The 15,666-nt window shown below is 39.9% G+C and overlaps 1 protein-coding gene and 1 pseudogene across 1 annotated transcript in view; one reads left to right on the top strand and one right to left on the bottom strand.

Annotated features, from left to right (window-relative positions):
• Positions 1–15,666, top strand: part of SLC9A7 (solute carrier family 9 member A7) — a 176,320-nt gene that overhangs the window by 42,844 nt on the left and 117,810 nt on the right. The gene's annotated exons all lie outside the window — the stretch shown is intronic.
• On the bottom strand, positions 13,933–14,541 carry LOC105887998 (annotated as a pseudogene).

Below are 15,666 nucleotides of genomic sequence, written 5' to 3'. Positions count from 1 at the left end.
GACAGAGCCTCAAGCTGTCCCCCTGGGTAGAGAGCCATGGCATTACAGCTCACAGCAACCTCCAACTCCTGGGCTCAAGGGAGTCTCCTGTCTCCGCCTCCCAAGTAGCTGGGACCACAGGCGCCTGCCACAATGCCCGGCTATTTTGTGGTTGCAGCCGTCATTGTTGTTTGGCGGATCCGGGCTGGGGATTCAAACCCGCTACCTTAGGTGTACATGGCTGGCGCCTTAGCCAGTTGAGCTATAGGCGCCGAGCCAGGTAGGCATTTCTTATTAGAAGGACTTAAATTGGTGTTTAAACATTAAGGCAGCAACAATTCTAAAACATAATAAAACTCTAAGGTAAGGCTTTATATATGTTTTAAAACCCATATTCATAGGCTGCTTATATGCTTTGCATTTGGGGGCAATTAATGATAGTGTTATTAATGATATTGTTGGTCCTAGTATCTAGTGCCTTTTTCTTCCACAAGAAGCCAGAGGCAGAGTTTTTTTTAGAGCCCCAGATCATCAAAATAGTTTTTTGATTTATCAACCTTTGCCATTAGAATAGGAAACCCATATTTGTTCCAGTGTTTGCACATTTAGTAGTTTAACCTGTGAAGTTTTATGTTTATTGAGGATGTGGGAAAGAAAATGAAAAATAAAAACTTATCTTGCTAGCGAAGGTTGCTGACTGCTGTCATTAACTGCACTTAGCACAATACACAGTCATCTTTTCTCTTCATTTACTTATTTATGGGCTCCTCTTTCCTACCTACTCTAGGTCATGAGATTGATTGAGGCAAAGTCCTTGATTGCCTTCTTCATGATTGCTCAGATGTTGGTTGCATGAGCATCCCTGTAGCTACTGGGGGGGTTGATGGTGAGGCATGGTGGGGAGGATGTTTTCTCAACCCTGGGCCTTTACTTTGGAAGCCATGTTGTTTTATAATTAATTATAATAACTTAAAACCATGCAGCATCTGAAGATGACCCCATAGGAAATCAAATTTTGAAGCAAACTTAATTTGTTTTCAGAAGCTTAATGGGTGTATTAGAAAAACAAAGAAATCAGCATTAAAAAAAGATGGAGACTTTCCCTCTTTTATGTTTACATGGATGAAGCTGGAAAATATTCTTCTTAGTAAAGTATCTCAGGAATAGAAAAAATATCTCAGTACTATTATGAAACCAATTTATAATCACTCACACTTTCATATGAAAGATGAATCACAAGTATAGCCCAGGATGAAGGAGATGGGAGGGGAGGGGGGTGGTTTGATAGAGAGAGGGTAAATGGTGGGACCACACCTATGGAGCATAATGCAAGGGTACAAGTCAAATCTATCAAGCTTAGAACACAAATGTCATAATATAGTGATTAAGTTAATGAGGTGAAAGCTATGATAATTAATTGGATGTAACCACTCCAATTTGTACAAAAAATCAATACATGGAATCCCACACAGGCATAAATGTATTCATGATCTATGTATATATGACTTAATAAAAGGAAAAAAAAAGTAAAAACAAAACAACAAGAACAACAAAAGAAAAACAACGGAATCATTTGCTTCTAGTTTTGGAACCAGAGAAACCAGAGGCTCAGGGGTGTGCCCTTTTCCCTCAGTCTCCTATTCTCTGAGAGCTCTAATTTCCATTCAGAATAATATGACTGATGGGAACTATTTGCATCTTTGAAAATTCCACTCTTCTTCTGGCTAATAGAAGTAGAACAGTGGAAACCTCTACCAGAATGCTCTCTACCATTCTGGACAATTATTTTTAAAGTCTCTTTCTATCAATTCTCATTAAATGATTTGATTTTAGAAGTGGAAAGAATCTTATCTATTAGAGCACTTGAATCTCAGTAGATTGGCATATTAAACTTTATTACAGATAAGAATTACTTTCTGGAATTTTATACGATCAAATCAAATTATATCTTCAAGTAGGACCATAAAGTAATCATAGTCAGAAAAAAATTTATTTTATTTTTTTTTTCCATTTTTTAAATTAAATCATAACGGTGTACATTAATGCATTTATGCGGTACAATGTGCTGATTTTATATACAATTTGGAATGCTTATATCAAACTGGTTAACATAGCCTTCACCGCACTTAATTGCTGTGTTAAGACATTTATATTCAGCTCCGTGCCTGTAGCTCAGTGGCTAGGGCGGTGGCTACACACACTGAGGCTGGCAGGTTTGAACCTGGCCCGGGGCCTGCCAAACAACAATGACAACTACAACCAAAAAATAGCCAGGTGTTGTGGTGGGTGCCTGTAGTCCCAGCTGCTTGAGGGAAGAGAATTGCTTAAGCCCAAGAGTTGGAGGTTGCTATGAGCTGTGATGCTATGGCACTCTACTGAGGGTGGCATAATGAGACTCTGTCTCAAAAAAAAATTATACTGTGCCCTTAATAGATTTGACATGTACCCTTGCATTATATGCACAATAGGGGAGGTCCCACCGATTACCATTTGGAACATATTCTTCTTAGAAAAAAAATATTTTAAAGCCATTATTAATGTTGTTATATGTATGTAGACAAGAAGTGATCATTTTGAGTGATCATTGGGCATACTGATTCCAAGTTCTTTGTTCAGTCTATTTGTTAAGTTTGGATTTTCTTGTACCAGGACACCTCACCTTTAACATCTACTCATATGATGCTTTATTGATTTTTTTAAGAGGTTTTGCTCTAGAAATTCAGGATATAGTCTTGGCAGTCTAAAAATGTAGGTTGTTTTGCTTTGATAAATCATCTCAGAGATCCCCAGGGTTTATTTGGATAATCAGCTCCATCAGCTAGGGGCCCCCTTCTTTTCTTTTTGTCAATGCTGTCAGGAAGATCTTGAAGGACAGTATTGCCAGGTAAAGGAGAGGGCAGCAGGCTGTATGCAGGGAATTGTGAGGAGTTGACTGTGACAAGCACAGATAATGGGGGCAGACGGTGGTAGGAAGTGAAATTAGGGAGGCGCAGATGCCAAGTCTTTGTGGGCCTTGAATGCCATATTAAGGAACTTGGATTTTTTACCCCCATGGATGATGAAATTGCTCAAGAATTTTAAGCAGGGTCGTGACATAACAAGCCTCCTTTGTGATTCAAAGAGATCAGTCTGGTAGCTGTTGGAGGATGGATGATTGGGGAACCCCAGGTGAAATGCAAGGAGGATAGTAAACAAAGCCCAGGAAGTTCCAGCAGGAAGCTTGAACTAGAGCAGTGTTTCAACTGGAATGCCCTGAGAGGATCTTAGGTGGGCCGGGAAAATTTGTAAAGATCATTAATTACATTATTTTCAAAAGAAGTTCAAAGCAAAGTTTATATATTTTTTATACTCCTCATTGTGAGCAACGTAAGTGTGCCATGAGAGTTTCAATATACAGGTTCAAGTGTTCTGTGAGATAAAAAAGGTTTAAAAACACTGAACTAGAGTAACAAAAGTAAGGAGAAGAGAGGACCAGGAAGGATGCTTGAGAAGTAGAGTTGGCAGGACTGGGAAAGGTCAGGATGTCAGGGTGGTGAGATTCCACAATTTAGGCAAGTTATTTACTCTTAAAGAACCAGTTTTCTAACTGTAAAGTGGTGTTAATAATAGCACCTACTTCATAAAGTTGTGTGAAAATTAACAGTATTTTAAATAAAATTCTTTCTACAAAGTGGGTGCTCACTAAGTATTTCTTAGACTGCACTGATTGTCTCTTAACATACCAGAATGTACTTTTTTGTTTAGAGCACGGAGCGTAGTAGGAAGAAGTGAAAAATACTGGGGTAGAGTATTGTAACTGTGGTTTAGGAAAAACAACTACCTATAACATGAGTAAAAATGAAAAGGCTGATGCTATATTTGGATGTTCTACAGTCATGAAAAAAAATCCACAGAAATAACCCCCCAGTATATTTTCACTTCTCCAAAATGGCTTGAAAGCTTTAGTTAATCATGGGAGAGAAGAAAATCCCTCAATTAACACCAGAATCTCTAACAGTATGGTCTCTGAAAGTACTGGACCACTGGATAGCCACCAGGCTCTGGAGGAGAGTTGGTCTTTCCGGGGAGGTCAATTCTTCATGGATACCCCTGCCCCATGCTGACATGAACCTGGGGCACTAACCTAACCCTCTTCAGGAAAAATTGATAATATTAAGTCCTCTGTTAAAGGTAAACCAAGAATCATTCTCCTAGAGAAACCTTGTGCATCTTCTATATAATTGGTTGCTGATTGACCCTCAGCTAAACGCTCATCTGACAGCTTTGTTTAGGATTTAGAATTAAGGGCACATTTATTTCTCTTAACTGTTTTATTTCCTTTTATCAGATGATGGGAATTAAATCCACATAATGTTTCCTTTTTGTCTCAGTTGTCAAGAAACTGAGAATACCATGTAATACTTGATTACAGAAAGTAACAGGAAGTCTAGGAGAACCATGAATTTACTTCCTCCTTCTATATTATAGTTCAGTATTGTCAGTTTCTATTTTAATTGGCTTGCTATAGGGCACATTAACGGCTTTACAAAACAACCTGAACATATCTGAGACTGACCCCTATAATTTGGCATTTGACTAATTTAACATTCCCCTGATGTGATTCAAACATCTTATAAATATAGTGTGTTTAAAAGACCCAGGTGCCTGGCAGCAGGGGCATGGTTTAAGAAATTGTGGTATATTTATGCACCACATTTAGAATTTTGATCTTAAATTCTAAAGGAAATCCAGGCTCAGCTCCTGTAGCACAGTGATTATGGTGCCAGCCATATACACCGAAGTTAGTAGCTTCGAACCCAGCCTGGGCCAGCTAAAACAACAATGACAACTGCAACAAAAAATAGCTGGGCACTGTAGCAGGTGCCCGTCGTCCCAGCTACTTGGAACACTGAGGCAAGAGAATCGCTTAAGCCCAAGAGTTTGAGGTTGCTGTGAGCTGCGACTTCACGGCACTCTACTGAGGGCGACATAGAGGGACTATGTCATAAAAAAAAATTCTAAAGGAAATCTGTCACTGAGCCCTCATATAAGACAGTGTATGATATACAACTGAACAGCAGTGAACCTGCATGAATTTAAATACTTCAACATGAATAGCTATCAACAAATCATAATATGGAGTGAAAAAATCAAAATCCACTTAGTTAATATGACAAAAAATATGCTACTTGTCCCCCAGCTGCTTTTCATTTCTCTAAAGTGGTAGAATTTTATGATAAATAGCCTTCCAGAAATACTTTATTTTCTTGCAGCCAGCTGTGACCACGTGACCAAGTTCTTGGCCAATACCATGTGAGTGGAAGTAGATGTATAATTTAGAGGCTCTGTGCTTAAAGAGAAAGGCAGTGCCTTCTTCTATTCTTTTATCATTTCCTTCTGCCTGACATGTGGGCCTGGTGGTAAGGGCAACACACTATGTATAGGGGTGCTAGGGCAAGCAGGTGGGATGGGGAGGGGTGATGGGAGCCACCATATCTCATGTTCTGACTCTTCTGCAAGAGAAAACTTCTGTCTTGTTTAAGCTACTATTATTTTGATCTTTGTTCAGCAGCCACACCTGCTTTCTAATTCTATATCATACTATTTATGTAAGTTAAGACAAGCAAAAGAATGTCATACATTTGTAGATGTGTATATTTAGTAAACCTAGGCCTGGATACAGACTGGAATGAATGACGGTTACCTCAGAGGTAGAAGGGAGGGAACAAGGCTAGGGAAGAAGAGAATACAACCTACTTTCTGTGTGTAGTGCTCAGTCAACGTGTCAGGGTCTGACAGTTAATTCAATGATGAACAAAGAAGAATCTGTACATTTGAGATTTTGGTGATTTGTTTATGCCAAGGTGTTTTCTGATGGCTCTTAACAGTGCTTTGTATCCAATGTGAAATGATTATATTAAGATAAAATAGTGGATCATCCTGAAAACCAACGTGGAGGACAGAGCCACAGTTGTCATTGTAGGAGTGAACTGTGAAAAAGGACTGGGAAAACAGATGCTATTACAATTTGATGTTAAGGCCTATGGCACGGGTATTGCTGGCCGGCTGCAAGAGACCACACAGGAGCATGCACCTTGGCCCAGATGCCAGCTCAAAAGGTGAAATTGTCAGCAGCCTGGGTGACTCTGTCTCAGGAGCAGGCCCACAGTAATTGGGCTCAGGGAGCCTGAACCTAAACTAGAGTGCCAGTTGATGTACTTATGATAAGAGATTTGCCTTTTGCAGAGCAGAATATTCAGGCTGAGTAGAGCATTTCTCTGAGTAAGCAAGCAGCAGGGGACTGCACCCCAGGTTGTCATCAGAAGGTTGCTTAGAGAAGACAGAGTAAGAACAGAGGCAGTTGGTTATGTTATGCTCATATATAGACTGGAAAAAACTGATGGGTCCATCTCCTTGCTGGCTTGTCCTCTCTTTTCTCCACCACCAGCCCAGGCCAGGCACTGTATCTTTTCCCTCATCAGTGGTTATATAGATGGTCTTACCATCTGACTTTTGGAGGTTTTCCTTTCTTCCTCTTTTGTTCACAGTATTTTTCCAAACCGGATACCACACAGTGTACTGAGTTTTCCCTAAATGAATCTCAGGTGCATTCCAGGTGAGTCACCTTGCAGTTTGGGGATTCCCAGGCTCTTATTAAGGGGACACTAACAACTAATCTCCTGAATTTCTTGTACAGTTTGCAGTTACATGTGACTTATGGCAATTTGCTGGGTAACACTGAGAAAAACCTTCATTCTCTGCCCTTGAAATCTATGAAATCTGTCTGCTGCCCTATTCCAGGTACATTATGTGATACATTCAGTTGTATTTCTGAATGAGGTTCTTTCTGTCACATTTATGTCTGCTCAGTTGGCCCTGTCTTCACTCTGCTAAATGTGTAATTATCTAAGAAGCATTCCTTGCTCTGATAACTTCGGCTCTCTTGTCTGTTTTTAGATATCATTCTTGCATAGTTGCCTTCCAGGTCTTTAGAGTTGGTCCTGAATATATTCCTATAATATAGTCCTGAAAGTCACTACTTTTTACAACTGTTTGACAAAATAATACATATATCATAGAACAAAATTCCTAAGTTACAAGAGAAATTTATTCTGTTTTCTTCCCTGGAGACAAATGCTCTCATCAGTTGGGCTAGTACCACCTGAATGTGCCATGCTCTATTGAAAAATACCATATGTGGCTCTGCGCCTGTGGCTCAAGTGGCTAAGGCGCCAGCCACATACACCTAACGTGGTGGGTTCAAATCCAGCCTGGGCCCGCCAAACAACAATGACGGCTGCAACCAAAGAAAATAGCCAGGCATTGTGGTGGGCACCTGTGGTCCCAGCTACTGGGGAGGCTGAGGCAGGAGACTTGCTTGAGCCCAGGAGTTGGAGGTTGCTGTGAGGTGTGATGCCACAGCACTCTACCCAGGGGGATAGCTTGAGGCTCTGTCTCAAAAAAAAAAATACCATGTGTGATAACATAGTTAGCATCTACCATTTTTTTTTTTTTTTTGAGACAGAGGCTCAAGCTATCCCCTGGGTAAAGTGCCGTGGCATCACAGCTCACAGCAACCTCCAACTCCTGGGCTCAAGCGAGTCTCCTGCCTCCGCCTCCCAAGTAGCTGGGACCACAGGCGCCCGCCACAACGCCTGGCTATTTTTTGGTTGCAGCCGTCATTGTTGTTTGGCGGGTCCGGGCTGGGGATTCGAACCCGCCACCTTAGGTGTACGTGGCTGGCGCCTTAGCCGGTTGAGCTATAGGCGCCAAGCCAGCATCTACCATTTTAAAAACCAGATTTTCCACTGGACTTTCTCACTTGTGTAACTGAAATCCACATCTTGGTGTTTTCTTTTACCTGTCTTTGTCTCTTTGTCTCATTCATATCTTAGTCACCATATTTCATTGATTTACTCTGAGTTGGGTATTTTGTAGCAGACTTGTCCTTTATTTTGCAGTAGACTGTTGTCAGTACCCACCTAGAATAGTGAGGTGCCCTCCCTTCCCACATTCTGGAGAACCTTGAGTGCCCCAGTGCTGTCATAGAAACTAGTAGGATTGGTCTCTGAAATCTCCATCTAATGCTTTTTTGATGAGCTCTAACACTGGTCACATACTGATCTGATGCTGGTCTCATTGAATCTTAACCCTGGACACATTGTGAGTCTGAGCTGGATGACTCACATATCCACATCCTACTTTCATGTTTTCTTTTCCCCCAGTCCCCTGATGACATGCTACAGACATATGCTTGGCACTGAGCCTGTTCTTATGCTGCACCCTGGTCCAAGCCTAATTGAATGCATCCTTAGCCTCTGACTCCAGGCACATGTGAGTTATGATCTTGATCAAACACTGAGCCCTGATCCTATCATATATTGATTCCAGACACCTGCAATACCCTAGTACTTACCTTAGTGATGCTGATCACTGACCCTGGTTACTCGCTGAATCCTGATCCTAGTCACATTTTGAGCCCAGATTCTTTCCATACAGTGACTGCTTGCCTTCATAACACCTTCAACTCTGACCCTGGTCACACACTGGGCTTTGATCACAGTTACTGGCTGAGTCTTGACCCTGGTTAGACCATGAACCCCAAATGCAGTCACATGTTAATTAGTGACCACAGGCACATACTAAGCCTACTCACACACCAAGCTCACATCCTGGTTGTACACTGAGCTTCTTATTCATACATCAGGCTCTCACTCTGGTCAAATCTGAGTGCTGATCCTAATTACATACTGTGCCCTGATACTGGTCTCTGTCTTGGCCCTGGTAACATGCTAATCCCCAATCTTGGTTATACACCAAGCTTTGATTCTGCTCACATGCCGAACCCTAAACCTTGTGGTAACCTGCTGATCCTTGACCCTTATCATACCCTGAGCCCTGATTGGATCATACATTGATCTTAAACTGATCCCTGGAATTTTATTTCAGATGTCTTTTCTTAAATTTCAGATTAATGTGAGGGTACAAACAACTAGGTTACAATATTTGCATATGTTAGGTAGAATCCCTCTTATAGTTGTGTCCTGCCCCTAAAAGATGTACTAATACCCTTACATTGTGTCCATTTTAGGAGCACACCAATCTCCTCCCCTTCTCCCCTGCCTTCCCCTCTCTCCTTGCCTCATTCCCCCTTCCCCAACTTGAATTCAATTGAGTTTTTCTCTTATGTGGGCTTGTATTAGTTTGTCTACTGGCTTCATATTAGTATTGAATACACTGGACATTTGCTTTTCTATTCTTGTAATACTTTACTAAGAAGAATGTGTTTCAACTCCATCCAGGTTAATAAAAAAGATAAAGTCTCCATCGTTTTTATGGCTGCATAATATTCCATGGTATACATATACTACAGTTTATTAATCCATTCCTGAGTTGATGGGCATTTAGGTTGTTTCCACATGGTGGTGATTGTAAATTAAGCTGTGATGAGCAATCTAGTGTAAATGTCCTTATGATAAAATGAATTTTTTTCTTCTAGGTAGATGCCTAGTAATGGGTTTGCAGGATCAAATAGGAGGTCTAATTTGAGTTCTTTAAGGATTCTCCATACTTATTTCCAAAGAGGCTATATTAGTTTGAAATCCCACCAACGGTGGAACAGTGTTCCCCTCTCTCCACATCCACCCCAGCATCTGTACCTTTGGGACTTTGTGATGTGGGCCATTCTCACTGGGGTTAGGTGATACCTCAGCGTGGCTTTGATTTGCATTTCTCTTTCTGATGATTAAGGTTGATGAGAATTTTTTCATATGTTTGTTAGCCATTGATGTGTCTGTCTTCCTCAGAGGTTCTGTTCATGTCTCTTGCCTAGTGATATGTGGGATTTTTGGTTAATTTGAGTTCTCTTTAGGTTCTAGTTATCAATCCTTTGTCAGATTCATAACATGGAAATATCTTTTCCCATTCTTAAGGTTGTCTATTTGCTTTAATTATTGTGTCCTTAGCTGTGAAGAAACTTTTCAGCTTAATTAAGTCCCATTTGTTTATTTTAGTTGTTGTGATTGCCATGCAAGTCTTCTTAAAATCTTTCCCCAGTCAACATCATCAAGACTTTCTTCTAGGATTTTAATCATTTCATGTCTTAGATTTAAATCTTTTATCTATCTTGAGTCAATTTTTGTAAGTGGTGAAAGGTGCTGTTCCAGTTTCAGTCCTTTACATGTGGTTATCCAGTTCTCCCAGCACCATTTGTTAAATGGGGATTCTTTTCCCCACTGTATGCTTTTGTTTGGTTTATCAAAGATCAGACGGCTATAAGAGACTGGTTACATCTCTTGGCTTTCTATTCTGTTCCATATGTCTATGTCTCTATTTTTGTGCCAATACCATGCTGTTGTAGTTACTGTAGACATGTAATATAACCTAAAATCTAATAAAATGATGCCAGCTTGGTTTTTATTACAAAAGAATTGCCTTGGCTATACAGGGTTTTTTTCTGGTTCCATACAAAATGAAGAACTATTTTTCTAGTTTTTCAAAATATGATGTTGGTATTTTAGTGGGGATTGCATTGAATCTGTAGATTGCTTTGGATAGAATAGATATTTTGTCAGTGTTGATTCTTTCCAGCCAAAAGCATGGTATGTTCTTCCATTTGTTGATGTCTTCTGACATTCCTTTTCTTATGGTTTCATCATTCTCTTTGTAGAGGTCTTTCACTTCTTTTTTTAGGTATATTCTTAGGTATTTAATTTTCTTTGAAACTACTGTGAAGGGAATTGTGTCTTTGATTAGCTTCTCAACTTGGCTGTTGTTGTCGTATACAAAGGCTATTGATTTGTGGACATTGATTTTATACCCTGAGACATTACTGTCTTTCTTGATCAATTCCAGGAGTCTTGTGGTTGAGTCTCTGGGGTTCTCTAAGTATAAGATCATATCATTGGCAGAGAGTTTGGCCTCCTCTGCCCATATGGATGCCCTTTATATGCTTCTCTTGCCTGATTGCCTTGGCTAGAACTTCCAGAACTATGTTGAATAGTAGTGGTAACAGAGGACATTCTTGACTTGTTCTAGTTCTAAGTGCAAGAGCTTTCAGCTTTACTCCATTCAGTATGATATTAGTTGTGGGTTTGTTGTAGATGGCTTCAATTAGCTTAAGAAATGTGCCTGTATTCTTCAGTGTTCTTGTTAGAAAAGGATGTTGAATTTTATCAAATGCTTTTTCTGCATCTATTGAGAGGATTATATGGTCTTTTTTGTTTGTTTGTTTCTATTGATGTGGTGAATTACATTTATGGATTTGAATATGTTAAACCAGTCTTGCATCCCTGGGATGAAGCCTACTTTATTGCAATGTATAATTTTTTAATGTGTAGCTGTAAACTATTGGCTAAGATTTTGTTGAGCATTTTTCAGTCAATATTCGTTAGTGAAATTGGTCTGTAGTTCTCTATTTTGGTCAGGTCCTTCCCTGGTTTTGGTATCAGACTGATATTTGCTTGATAGAACATGATGGGGAAGTCTCCTTCCTGGTCAATGTTTTGGAATAGGTTCTTCAGTATAGATACAAGCTCATCTTTGAAGGTTTGATAGAATTCTGATGTGAAGCCATCTGGTCCAGGACTGTTTTTGTTGGAAGATTTTTTAATTGTTTCTTCAATCTCAGTGTTTGATATTTGTCTATTTAAGAAATCTATTTCTTCTTGGTTAAGTCTAAGGAGATGGTGCAATTCCAAGTAATGGAAGATTTCCACCACATTGTCAAATTTCTAGGAGTAGGCTCGGCGCCTGTGGCTCAAATGGCTAAGGCACCAGCCACAAACACCTAAGGTGGCGGGTTTGAATCCAGCCCAGGCCTGCCAAACAACAATGACAGCTGCAACCAAAAAATAGTGGAGCGTTGTGGCGGGCACCTGTGGTCCCAGCTACTTGGGAGACTGAGGCAGGAGACTTGCTTGAGCCCAGGAGTTGGAGGTTGCTGTGATGCCACGGAACTCTACCCAGGGGGACAGCTTGAGGCTCTGTCTCAAAAAAAAAAAAATTTCTAGGAGTAGAGTTTCTTATAGTAGTCAGAGATAATCTCTTATATCTCAGCAGTATCTGTTGTTATTTCCCTTTTTCATTTCTGATTGAGGTTATTAGAGATTTTACTTTTCTGTCTCTAGCTAATCTGGCCAAATGTTTATCTATTTTATTTGTTTTTTTCAAAAAACCAACTTTTTGTTTTGTTAATTTTCTGAATGATTCTTTTGTTTTCAATTTCATTAATCTCTGATTTAATTGTGGTTATTTCTTTTCTTCTGCTGGCTTTGGGTTAGATTGTTCTTCTTTTTCCATTTCTGTAAGGTGGTTCATTAGTTACTCAATGTACTCTTGATAGACAAGTTTGCTTCATCAGATAATCCTATTTAGTAGAATGCAGTTAATGCAGAATTTTAAAATTTTATATCTTTATTACACATTTTTCTAAGAGTTTATTTTTTAGAAAACGTTCATTCAAGATTGTAATTTGCATGGCAAGAAACAATGGTTTCATACATTCTAAGTTTTTTAAAGTTATCTGTAGCAATTTAAAAATTCTACAAGTTTTCTTTTCAATTTGCAGCACCTGACTTAAAAGTTTAAGTTCGTGTAATGCATTCACTAAATCTGTCAGTTTCTTTTATAAGAAATACATGTTTCAAAATTGTTACTTTCTAGATCCTAGAGTGAGCATGGGTTTTTATTATTTTTAATTGGTTGTCAGAATTTTACTCACATTACTTAATAGGTAGAACAAGAACTCCCAGGCTTTCAGAATGGCCTTCCACTCGGAATAATAATAATGAATATCTAAATGGATTTGGGTCTGCCCCATTTAACATTACCAAACATGTTTCCAAGTAGTTTTAGAAAATATGAATTTTAAACATATATATAATATTCTATCACATGATGCACCATCACCTCTTTAACCATTTCCCAATTGTTCATTTATATAATTTGCAATTTTTGATATCAAAAACAATATTGTAATGAATACCTTCATTCAGCAGTTTTATCTAAGACTATTTCTTTAGGATAATGTCAAAAAAGTGGCTTCCTGGGTCATACAGTGCACATGGTTTTAAGGATTTTAATATACTTTACCAAGAAATCTCTAGAACAGCTTGAACAACTACTAACAGTATCTTATTATGCCTACAAACTGGACTTAGTAACAGGAAGCAAATTCAACCACAAATCTGTTAGATTTTCATCCATCTCCAAATTATCACACCAAAGAAGCAAGGAGACATATTATTGGTGAGGAAGCCAGATTTTAAAAAAATCACTCAGCTTTAGGTCAGTAAAATAATAAGCAGAAATGCTTCCCACAGAAAGTCTACAGGGTTTTTCCAAATACAAGTTAAAAAGAGAGAAAGAGAAAAGTCAATACCAAATGACCAAAATTTTTTATTTGCCTAAATTCCATCTCATGCAGAAGCATGATAGTTTTCCCTCTTTATTATACTTTGGCAATAATAATAATAATAAAGCAGCCTTGTACAGAAGAGTGAAAATGCCAAGGACAAGGGGTAGTCTACAGTTTTACTGTGGGAGAAATATATATATATATATATACATACTTTTTTTTTTTAAAAAGGCTGCCCCTGCCCCCCTCCCTCCCTTTGACCATATCAACTTTCAGTTCAGGTCATTAAATACAGACATATTTTCTTTCTTTCTTTCTTTTTTTTTTTTGGGACAGAGCCTCAAGCTGTCACCCTGGGTAGAGTGCTGTGGCATCACAGCTCACAGCAACCTCCAACTCCTGGGCTCAAGCGAGTCTCCTGCCTCCACCTCCCAAGTAGCTGGGACCACAGGTGCCCGCGACAAATGCCCAGCTATTTTTTTTTTTTTTGGTTGCAGCCATCATTGTTGTTTTGCAGGCCCGGGCTGGATTTGAACCCACCACCTTAGGTGTATGTGGCTGGTGCCTTAGCCACTTGAGCCACAGGCGCTGAGCCGATAACAGACATATTTTCAAAATCACTTCTTTACTTCTACAAAATCTTTGATGCTGTCATTGTCTATTTCTGGCCATTTTTCCTGAATGACATCAATTATGTCATCTGTAAAGTTTCCCTGAATGATAATTTCATCCTTCCCTGTTATTGAGGCACCGCAGGAGAACTTTTGAGCAAAAACTCTTTGTGATTCTTTAAGATCAATTTCAAAAGTTGCAAGGCCACATACTCTTGTTACATATTTCTTCTTTGCTCTGGAATTTTGGCTATAGTAACCTTCTGTGGTAGTGTTCTTTTTTTGTTTTATTTGCCCCCTTCCGCCTCTCTTTTATTTTTTCTTCTCTTCTTCTTTTCCTGCTGTTCCTTGACCCTCACTAATTCCAAATTCTTGTTTGGGGGAATTTTCTACAGTAAGTTTTGTAAACTCATTTGGAAAATTCTTCTCTATATACTGTCTACTTTCAGCAACATCAGGCATGTATCCACAGTACTCTGTTGGTAATGAACAGACTGCACAGTAAAGGACACGAAGTGGGTAATCGGCATCTAACTTGGCACTGCTCCGTGGGTCTCCTTTGCAATCAGCCCCACTGGATTCAGAAATGTCAGCAGCCATTTCCCCAAACCAGGCGGTAGCACAGGCCTACCGTCTCTGTTCCCACCACTATCTCCAGCTGAGGTGACACATTTAACTCTTCTTCCCCAGCCAGGGCTGCCCAAGAGCCCTTCTGCCAGTGTACTACAGCAGGACAACAGAAACCTTGATACTGAAGAAAATGAAAATGAAAAAATAAAAACAAAACAAAAGAAAATAAAAATTAAGAAAAAATTTGAAATTATATATACATATATAAAATTGCCTGAAATTATGTGTGTGTGTGTGTATGTATAGAGAGAGAGAGTGCCTGGATACCAGGTGGTGCTCTGAAAAGAAAGAAAAGAAAAAAGAAATAAAGATGTAATACAATATATTGCCTGGACACCAGGTGTCCAGGGTTATGAGATGAAAAACAAGCATGCTGTTTCTGCTGTGTATGATGGGGGCAAGACCTGTATGATCAGGTCTCCATGGCCACTATCTAGTTGCCATGGAGACCTGGTCTCATCTTTGTGATTTATTTGATTTCTATAAGGTCGTGGTTGCTTGGCCAGCATTCAATCCCTGCAGGGTTAGGTGTCTGAAGTTCACACCAGACTTCTTAGGAGACACGCCTCGGCCTTCCAAGCAATTCCTCTTGGCCACAAAGATTTCTGCACTGGGGTATAAAATCTCCCCAAGTGTGGCCGCCTGAGTCCAACAGGTGAGTCAGAGCTGACCACATGCTGGTACCCTGTGCGCTGTTCTTACCCAGTTGCCTTCTCACAGTGGTGGACCCTGGCTGCCAGTGGCCAAGCCATCACAAGATTCAAACTTGTCCAGTGGTCCAAATCCAGCCACCAGGCACTGTTTACTGGTGAGCTCAGGCCTTCCCAACATTGCTCTGGCAAGCTTCCAAGTCTAAAAAATAGCAGGACCTTCCCCATCTGCAGCCCTCTGCCAAAGGGCTAACCTCTGCATGCACCCTGGTGTCTTCTGTGCTGGTCTACTGCTCTTAACCTCCTCCTCAGCTCCTGGAGTCCCCCACTATCTCACTGTGCCCCTGGAATGATGATTCTGGGCAGGGAAATCCAGCAAGAGGTGACTGGTTTCTCCTCACCCCAATCTCACTGACAGCAGCTGGTGAGGAGATATCTCTAGTCTGACATCTTGGTTTTT

This window comes from Otolemur garnettii, unplaced genomic scaffold, assembly GCF_000181295.1.
Source record: "Otolemur garnettii isolate 467f Iridium unplaced genomic scaffold, OtoGar3 scaffold00153, whole genome shotgun sequence".
Lineage (NCBI taxonomy): Eukaryota > Metazoa > Chordata > Mammalia > Primates > Galagidae > Otolemur > Otolemur garnettii.
This window is presented reverse-complemented; position numbering and strand designations above follow the sequence as displayed.